General features: G+C 38.3%; 1 protein-coding gene across 1 annotated transcript in view; it reads right to left on the bottom strand.

Annotated features, from left to right (window-relative positions):
- MYRIP (myosin VIIA and Rab interacting protein) overlaps positions 1-10,241 on the bottom strand; it is a 309,369-nt gene that overhangs the window by 173,813 nt on the left and 125,315 nt on the right. The gene's annotated exons all lie outside the window — the stretch shown is intronic.

Below are 10,241 nucleotides of genomic sequence, written 5' to 3'. Positions count from 1 at the left end.
CGGTTTTCCCTACGTTATGTTAAAAAAAAAACATTTATTCTTACCAATTTTTTTGGTAAAATATAAAAGACGGGGTCACGTCAGGTAAATAGACACTAAACATGTCAAGCCTTAAAATTGTGCGCGCCCACATAATTGCAAAAAACAACCACACCGAAAATTGGCCATAGGCGACGCTTTTAATGCTCATCGGTTTAGTGTTATCAGTGAGTCGTCGTTTTCGCACGTAGGCATGTTTGCGTGTTTATATGGCGGCCGGGGAACTTAAAAAAAATGTAGTGTTTTTTTTAAAAATGTATGCTTGAATTTTTTTATAACTTTTTTTTTACACCTAACTTTTATTGCTATCACATAGGGGGCTGCTTAGCCCCCTATGTGATAGCCAATTTACATGGCAGGTCTTCTTTATGGAGACATGAGGGGTCTCTAACACCCCTAATGTCACCTAGGAACCCCCAGGGAAGCTGGTGAAGCAGAGATTTCTCCCCCCCCCCCTTTTTCCCCAACACATGCGTAAATTGCTTAATTACTATTTTTGTTCTGTTTTGTGAAACCGTTTATTTTGTTGAACGCATTTTTATACCCTATGTCAACTGAGACGTATTAGAAATAATATGTAGCAACAGGGTAGCCAGGGAACACACCTGAAGGCCAGTCCTCAGAGTTATTCTAAAGTGATGCTGTGAAAGCAGCCTTCTTAATGTTTGTGTATCATCATAGCATTAAAAGAGAACTATGGGGTAAGTGTTTTTCCCCATAGTTCTATTTAGCGTCATATGACCCAAAGCTCAGTAATGGATACAGTACTGTTGAGATCCACCCAGCTGCGTAAGTGACAGCTGGCTCTGCCTATCTAGAGGCAGAGCCAGCTGTGCCCGTCCCCTCCCCCATTCGTTCCTCCACTCAGCGCTGGAGGGGAGGGGGAAATCCCTGCGGGGAGCAGTGACTGATAGTCACCGCTCACTGCAGGGAGACAATCAGGAAGTGAGGAGATCGGTGCATGTTTCTGCTCACTTCCCGATCGATAGAGCCGACCTGTGACAGCTTCTTTGTCACAGGTCGGCTCTAACTATGAGGATGAGTGGAAATCACTCACCTCATAGTTCTCCTTTAATTATTGTAAAGTGTTGTCACAGCGCTAAAGGTTTGAGATAAATATAAAAATATGTGAATATATATGGATCAAAACATGAGTGATAACCCTGTGTATAAGTCTTCAAAAAAACCTACCAATATGAATATAAAGTACCAAAAAACAGGTGTCCATAAAGGACTGAAAAAGTGCTGATGTGCAAACAATCAAAAGGAAAGCTACATTCCTCAATAAGATAAGTGAATAATTGTAACAAGATATCACACTATAAAAACCATAAAACTAAGTATATCGAAGTGAACTATAAAAAATTAAATAACCATTCAATAAAACTATTTCATAAATATGTGAAGAAGTGCAAAATAGCAGTGAAAACAGTGAAGCAAATGTAACAATCAAAATTGTATTGCAGATACAAGGATGAAAAAGATGTAAAAAATGAAAAAACGAAAAATGAAAAAACACAAGTCCTTCCAGAAATTTCAGTCCGTGATGTGAACTAACACAAACTGCACCAAAAAATATATATACGAAAAAAATAGATAAGTTATATCAAAATCAATATGAGCGTTCTGATGAGAGTTCCACAATTCTTCCTCACCCGATCTGAAGCCCCCCAAACGGTGGTTACTCACCAGATGGTGTATGGACAGCAAGCTCCTCTCAATCTTTCTGACACGAACTGTTTAGCAGTGTGTCTGGTCTGTTCTTAGTTGTTGGTCTGGCCGGCCGGAAAACTTTTTAAACTTCTATGTGAACTGTTTATATATATTTTTTGGTGCAGTTTGTGTTAGTTCACATCACGGACTGAAATTTCTGGAAGGACTTGTGTTTTTTCATTTTTCGTTTTTTCATTTTTTACATCTTTTTCATCCTTGTATCTGCAATACAATTTTGATTGTTACATTTGCTTCACTGTTTTCACTGCTATTTTGCACTTCTTCACATATTTATGAAATAGTTTTATTGAATGGTTATTTAATTTTTTATAGTTCACTTCGATATACTTAGTTTTATGGTTTTTATAGTGTGATATCTTGTTACAATTATTCACTTATCTTATTGAGGAATGTAGCTTTCCTTTTGATTGTTTGCACATCAGCACTTTTTCAGTCCTTTATGGACACCTGTTTTTTGGTACTTTATATTCATATTGGTAGGTTTTTTTGAAGACTTATACACAGGGTTGTCACTCATGTTTTGATCCATGTATATTCACATATTTTTATATTTATCTCAAACCTTTAGCACTGTGACAACACTTTACACTTTCACTTTACACCTTTCATAGCAGCTTTAGGATCACTATTTTGACTTTTAGTTTACTTTCCAAAAGCGCAGATTTTTTGTTGCAATCTCCTTTAATTATTATCACCACTTTAACATTTTAAAACATGTAATAGACAAAATCTGAACATTGCCTTAAAGCCTGTAACTGCATCAGATCTTTCCTGCAGCAGTAGCATTCGGTGTGTTTACTCTTTGTATCACCTAAAAAATGTGATGTCTGACTACGTTTACAAGATAATAGTTTCACTTAAAGACAGACCCGGAGATAATGACGAAGGGGCTGCAAGACTGGGAGAAGGAATAGTCCCTGGAGAAGGTGTTAAATAATAATGAGAATCAGCTGATCTTACCTGATTGGAGGTTGGGATCAGGTGTTGGGGAGGAGCCAAATGGAATGGGACTGCAAGGGCTGAGGGGCGTTCCTAACTGGGAAATTGATGGAGGAAGCAGGTTGTACCGCTGTCCTCCCCTAATTTTTTTTGAAGTTGGTGGCAGTTGGAATGGTTGTTTATGTCACAGCAGCTTTGCGGGTTAAGAGGTCTTTTGGGGTCTAGAAATATGAGTCGGTTACAAAATGGGGGGCCATCAGCTGGTATGCTGATCCCTCCCCTGTTGGTGTCGGTAGTTGTCGCCTTGGAACTTGGGAAGCAATATCTGTATCTGTGGGGGTACGGCTGGCGACATGGTAGCAGTTTTAGTAGAGGCCTTATTTTGGCTGATGGGCACCCAAAGACCCCTTCTCGGATCCAACAGTCATTCAGATTATTTATTTGTATATTATTATTATTTTTTTATGTTTGGTAACTGTTCATTTTTGGTATGTTTAATGAAGGATCTGCTGTGGCCATTTAAATCCATGTCGTGCAGTCCGGGTGTTCATTGGGGTTTTTAACAGAGGGATGTAAGCGATAGATCCATCAGTCAAGCTGCACTTAAACTTTTATAAAATAATCTCATAGTCTTTACGTTGCAGCAATAACCTCCTCAATTAAATATTAATACGAGGTCAAAGTGCCTTTTTTACATATCCATCGTAGTGCTACCTATCCTCTGATGAGATTACAATAAAAGACCTCCTATATGCCAGAAAACCTAAGCCTCTGAGATATTTGGTCAAGGTACTTAGCAATGGGTATTAAATTGTGTCAAGCTGAGCCCAAGTATCATTTTAAGAGCCTAACACAGAAAATTGAATGACTCTGGGCTTGTTCTCTTTCCTTGCATATTTTCCTATGCCCATAAAATAAATCTGACACAGCATGGAAGAGATAGTAGAATGAGATTGCAGAATAATTCACAGCTCTAATGAGATTCTCTGAAAGGCAGAATGAATCAAACACGCCACCCTCTCACCACCCATCAGTTACAGCCTGGCTGATAAATGAACAGTCTCTAGCAAAGTGTTAAGCGGCTTGACAGCAATTTATGGGTTAACAAGCTATGACATCATCACAATCATGTGCATGGGCACAGCATCACTTGCATGTTAAATTCATCCGTTTGTGCTATTTTCACAGCAACAATACCACCGGCTAGTTACACTAAGTGAATGGTTAATGGTGCATTCCAGAACAAGATGTAACGGTGTGTGTCACATCTGTTTTGTATCGACAATACTCATTTACAATTAATTGATAATAATCAGTCATTTCTTTCCGCATGCTAAAACAAGTACAGGTTCGTTGTTTCGGTCACAGCACATAAGCAATTTTAATTGTTTAAGATGTTGCAAATGCCATTTTCTGTTTGGATGACTATAATAACAACAATTTAATGAGAAAGCTTTCACTAGATATTAAAAAGGACAGATGTGTAGAAATTGTTTAATTTTTGCTTACGTGGTAATGGAAGGTAATTGGCTTGCAAATGCTAAAGTGAAAAATGGTACAATGGAAGTGCAGAAAAGTCCCACTATAACCATGGACAAATGCTCAAACAATGAAACCCACAAACTGACTAAACACTTAAAGTAGAACTCTGGCCAAAATATGTATTAACCCATGTAGTGGGACTGCCCCCGCACTGCAAGGGTTAATTACTCCTTTTGGTCCATGGAGGAAAATAACAAAGTTATGCTCACCCAGTTCTCCGAGCTGGCCAGCTGTGATAGCGTTCCCCCCAGCCTGTCTCCTTTTACACTCCAGCGATGGCATGTCCCTCTGTGTCCTCACGTCCAATATACTTTGTATAGACCGTGATGACTCAGGAACCTTAGACCTCTGCAGCAGAGGGGGAGCGAGGCTGGAAGGACCAGTCTAGGAGCAAGCTCAGAGGATTGGGTGAGTATAACTTTTTTTTATTTAGCTCCTTAGACACAAGCAAGCAGTTAACCCTTCCTGTGCGAGGAGAAGCCCCACTGCAAGTGCTAATACAATTTTTAAAGGCTAAGTTTACCTTTCTGACCATGTTTCATGTTACACCGGTATTTAGGGTGTAACATGAAAGAAGGTTAGTTTGCCCCCGATTATATCTCGAACCTTGTCTTAAAGTATCACCTTAACCATCCTCTCCGCTCTTCCAAAGACCTCCTGCTTTCCACCTCCCTTGTCAACTCCTCCCATGCTTGTCTCCAGGACTTCTCTAGAGTCTCTCCCATCCTCTGGAACTCTTTACCCCAACCTGTCCAACTATCTCCCACCCTGACTGCCTTTAGGCGATCCCTTAAGACTCATCTCTTCAGGGAAGCCTATCCCACCTCAACCTAACCACTCAACCATCATGTTCTCAAACTATTTATCTGAACCCAGCTACCTCGTCATGTATCACTTGCCCCTCCCTTTTAGATTGTAAGCCCTCAGGGGCAGGGCTCTCCTTACCATCTTGTCTTGAATTGTATTGTAATGTCTTCTATATTTTGTAAAGCGTTATGCAAACTGGTGGCGCTATATAAATCCTGTATAATAATAATAATAAATGCAATTTTTTTTCTTTTATGAAGTGTCTGCATTTATTATTTGATTTAAAAGGTAGAATTTCCCTTTAAGGTTAAACGTAACAGGTGTTATGGTGTAGCCACATCTAACTGAGGACTGGGCTGGATGCTTTCCTTACAACTCTTGTTATTCACAGTAATAAATACAAATTATAGTATAAGTGAAATTTGTGGAATCAGCAAAAAATGTCCACCCATCACTCCCCGCTGAGCAAAATTGGCAGCAGCTGCTCAAACACTTAGAGATTGGAGGTTGAACTTCATTGACGTTCGCCCTTATTCAACCTAACTACCAAGATAAGCATGTAACTACAGTATGTTATGATTTACTGATCATAAATCAGCATGATTTATGATAAATTGATTGATAAAGGTTTACTGCACCTATATTTCTACTTGGCTGCTTGCAATGCTTTAATGAATACAAACAGTGATCTACAAGCTACACTCAGTATGGCGGACTACCACCTGCAGAACACAGAAATGGCTTCAGTAATTATAACTGCCTTTCTGCATTACCAGGCATCTTCCCATTTTGGTAATACATGCAGAACTATCAAATTTAGACATTTGAGCCATGTGGCAAGCAAAATAAGCACTCCTAAAATGACCAATTGCTACCCCGTAGTCTCACAAATGCGGTACTCATTAATGTGACCATGACTTGTTATCTTGCTTGATACATAGAGATATTGAGTAAACAAATGTGGCACAGTAAGGTTTCTATGTAAGGATACCTCACTGGCATGCATACTTCTTAGACTGTGAACTACTGCAGTTGCCCCAGTGTCCAGTCACGGTGTAAATCCTTCTCATCTAAAAAGTTACAGTTTCAATAAAAATGTATGTGGCTTGTGAAATTGTTCCACGCTAATACCCTAAACAAATTCCAAACAGTGCTCTAATCCACCACTGGATAAATTATATATACAAGCTTCAGAGTGTAACACAATTTTATGGAAACCCAAGAATAGTGTGCTCACATCCAACTCTGCTGCATTAAGCACAACCAAATGCTTAAACTCGCATAAAACCTCTCCCCCTGTTGTGCAGCAACATCCACTAGTAATTACATTTACAGGCTCCACCCAACGTGTTTCATCATGCAGACTTTCTCAGAAACGTACCCCATCCCTAAGGAAACTGCAAAGAAATAAGTTGATATAGTTCTGGTCTTAACGATATGGCATCATTTTGAAGAATACTGTTGGTAAGGGCATTCTATGACTAATTAGACCAAGACATGAACCATGAAACCAGCAACTCCAAAGTTTCATAACTTAAAGAGGCAAACAGTATAAAACATGAACGTCTTGTAAATATAAATGTTGGTAAACTGAGAAGGCATCTTCATTTCCTGGATCCTCAAAGAAGGGAAGCAGAGAAATCAGTAATAGATCAGGCAAGTCCTGCAGGTCAGGGTTGGGAGTACTTTTTGCTCAGCGTCAGTCTGTCTGGGCTTATAGTCACACAGAATTGATGGGTTCAGGGGACTACCAAGGACAACTTTTAACATCACAAACAAATGATGGATTAAGGTAAAAAAAATGTAAAAAATCCCAAAGAAGGCCTGTGAGATTGGTGATGCTTGTAAACAATATAGTCTTCATTTAAGTCTGTTATTCTGAGCAAAAGCACAGCATTTACTCAACATTCTTTCTGGTATACAAAGCACCAAAGCTATTCTAGATCTTTAAAGTGTCACTAAACTCAAGAGTTAAAGCTTAAAAATACATTCAAGTACTTTAACTATTAAGAAAAGGTATATCTTATGTGTGTATCACTCAGCTGTAGATCATCAAAGCCTCTCTGAATTCATGATGACACTGTCCTTCCTTCTGGGTGGCTACTTTTCTTGCCCATGGTACCTGTGTGTGTTGTAAAGTAAGCACAGAACCAAGCTCACTCCCGTGATGTACTACAATCTTAATACTAATTAGTAAACTAAATGTCAAATTGTAGTCCATCATAAGTGTGAGCTTGAAGCAAAGGCTACTTTACAACATACACAGGGACCATAGGGAACAAAAGTAGTCACTATGACAGTGTCAGTATGAATTCATAGATGATTTGATGATCTACAGCCAAGTGAAACACAATTAAGCTACATTTTTGTTCATAGTTAAGATACTTAAATGCATTTTTAGGATTGAAGTCCTGAGTTACATTAATACAGGACATGGAAGGACTGAGTTATAATGATCACCTTCAGAAATAAACTTGTTCTCCTTAGAAAAGAGGCGCTTAAGAGGGGACCTAATTGCAATTTTCAAAAACACTAATGGAGACCACGATATCCGGAAAATAAGATGTTTACACTGAGAACTCTATTGATGACACAAGAGGTTAGAAGAGAGGTGGTTTATTCTTAGACTGCACAAGGGTTTGTTGTACTGTGCGAGTAGTAAAAATTTGGAATTCACTTCTGCCGATAAGATTAATACATTAAAAAAACTTTTAGATGAGTTTCTTCGTTCACTAAATATACACAGATACTACTAGAGCCAAGTATTTATACACACTCACACACGTTGAACTGGATGGAACTATGTATACAACCTTACCTGCTACATTACTACGTAACCATATCTCCATGACCTTGGTGGAATTATAATACCATGGATGGTTTGGAGAAAATCCTGGTAGGAAAAAAAAACCTATTCTTACATTTCAGGAAACAGCAAGACATTGTTGGTATTTCAAGGTCTGCAGATTTACCTTTCTTTGTGAATTGCCAATTTAATGAAGTATATACAGAAGCATCAGCCTGCAGGCTGGAGAAAGTTGTGTTCCTGTAACTTACATCCAAATGTTGCCACAAGGGAAATTATAACAATTTTTTGTAACTTGTCAATATTTCACTTGGCTCTGTACTCCATAACTGAATTATTTATCCTAAGTGTCCTTAAAAAAGACAGATTAAAAATGCAACAATAATTTTCAAAGTGCATATAAACCATTAAAAAATGGACATAATGTTGGGCTATGTTTAAAAATTAGCCTTGCCACCTAAACCCATTAACAACAATCAGATGCCTTTTAATGCTGAGTAGGCACCTTTTAAAACTTTGCCTGTCACTTAAAACTAAATCAGATTCAGCTACATATAGCTCATAAATTCTAATTGCTTCATCTACTGGCTGAAGAGAGATTCAACATAGTGTAATATTAGCCCAGGAAATGGACAGCAAGGATAGAAGCAAGATGGAAGATTGGGAAAATGTTACAAATTTTATTGCTATACCAGACCAGGCAAATGGCGCTTGAATAGCTTCAGCCAGGGACTGATAGCAAGAATCCGCACGCAGACAGCAGGTTGATGTGAACACATCAGGTAGTGGGCTGGTGCAATAGCCAGCCTGTTATAGGCCACTTCAAATTGCAATAGCCAATAGCAGGCTGGCTATTGCACCTGCCCACTGCTTGCTGTGCCCTACTCCCGACATGGAGGAGAGAGCTAGAACCAACTAATAGATAATAAAAATAGTTGACAACTATTCTCATTAACGATTAGTGGGTTGCAGCCCTTGTAAAATCTCAAATCAACTCTGAATTAATGCTGACACTGTCCTTCCTTCTGGAGGGTGGCTACTTTTGTTCCCCACTGTGAGAATGGAGTGGAGTGGCTGCCTTTTTTTGAACAAAGCTACCAGAGTTTAGTTCCTCTTAAAAATCTTCTCATACAGGTTCCTGGGGACATTTGAAAAGGTGAATATAAAAAGAGCCATACAACATCTCATAAAACACTTTTTAAGTTGTACATCATGTCTAGGTGTCCAGTGTCATAGGTTTGATGAGTACCTACTATCAAAAATGATGATGTTGAGTTCTCATCAATCCAATTGCAGGTTAGGAGAAAATCATGCTCATGTCACTAATCTACACCTTTATAGGGTTTGAAAATGAAGTGTTTTGCTAAAATATGAACCGATAGGAGGTAAGGATAATTGTTTTGTTTTGTGTGCTAATAGGTTAATTTTTAGCTCAAAAGCACAAACTTATGCATGGCTTTAAGATACCAGTATGTATTTTTGCAAAAGCTGTGTGAAATATAAAAATATTTAAGGTCGTGAAAAAAATTCAACAACATTTCTTGCCTGTTAACTGATACAATGCCTAACAGGATCAGCTCAGCTTGATTTATAACACTAACTTCTATTAAAAAGGAACTTTATGCATATCTTCAAAATAACAACAAAGGCACCTTCAGAAATGTTTAGTAGACTTGTGCACAACAAAAAAAAAAGTTTCCAGAAGAAAGAAATGAAAACGAAAAATGTTTTCATTTGTTCCTTTAAAGTAAACAAATTTTTATAATGTTTCGGATTTGTAGGCACCGAGCCTCCGAATCTGAAACCAAACACTGAAACCGCAGAACGATCGGCGGCCATATCTGCCACCAAGATGGCGGTGGGCATGTGCAATATGGCCACTGGCGTGTTCTGAAAACAAATTTATGTTTGCCCGAATATCGTTTTAGAATATTCAAGCATATATTAAATGTGTTATTTTGGATTCGGACGAACAGCCGTATCAACTGATTTTTGTTGATTTGTAGGTTCGTCCGAATCCGAATGCACATGTCTAATGTTTATTAAAGACAATCTACAAACAGATACTAATAGATTATTGTAGGCTTTTTATTCTTTGCATACCTTATTTTTTTGTAAAGTCTTTATTTTTCGAGTTTTGCATATACATACACAAGAACAAATAACAAGAGTAGGTGGAAAGACATCAAACAGAGGGAATCAGCAGCACAAGGGATAATGAATAGAGCAGGGGAAGGCTGGTCTTGTTACATGTGGAGACCAGGAGCAGGAAACATCACAGTGTCATTCTGAAAACTTGTATAGCTCGAGGAAATAAACCCAGTGTAATGTTCACAGTAGAAAGATCATAGTAACGTTATGCAGTGGTATAGAT

Source organism: Nanorana parkeri, unplaced genomic scaffold (genome assembly GCF_000935625.1).
Source record: "Nanorana parkeri isolate BGI_ZX_2015 unplaced genomic scaffold, ASM93562v1 scaffold219, whole genome shotgun sequence".
NCBI lineage: Eukaryota > Metazoa > Chordata > Amphibia > Anura > Dicroglossidae > Nanorana > Nanorana parkeri.
Note: the sequence above shows the minus strand (reverse complement) of the source record. Positions and strands in the feature narration are given on the sequence as shown.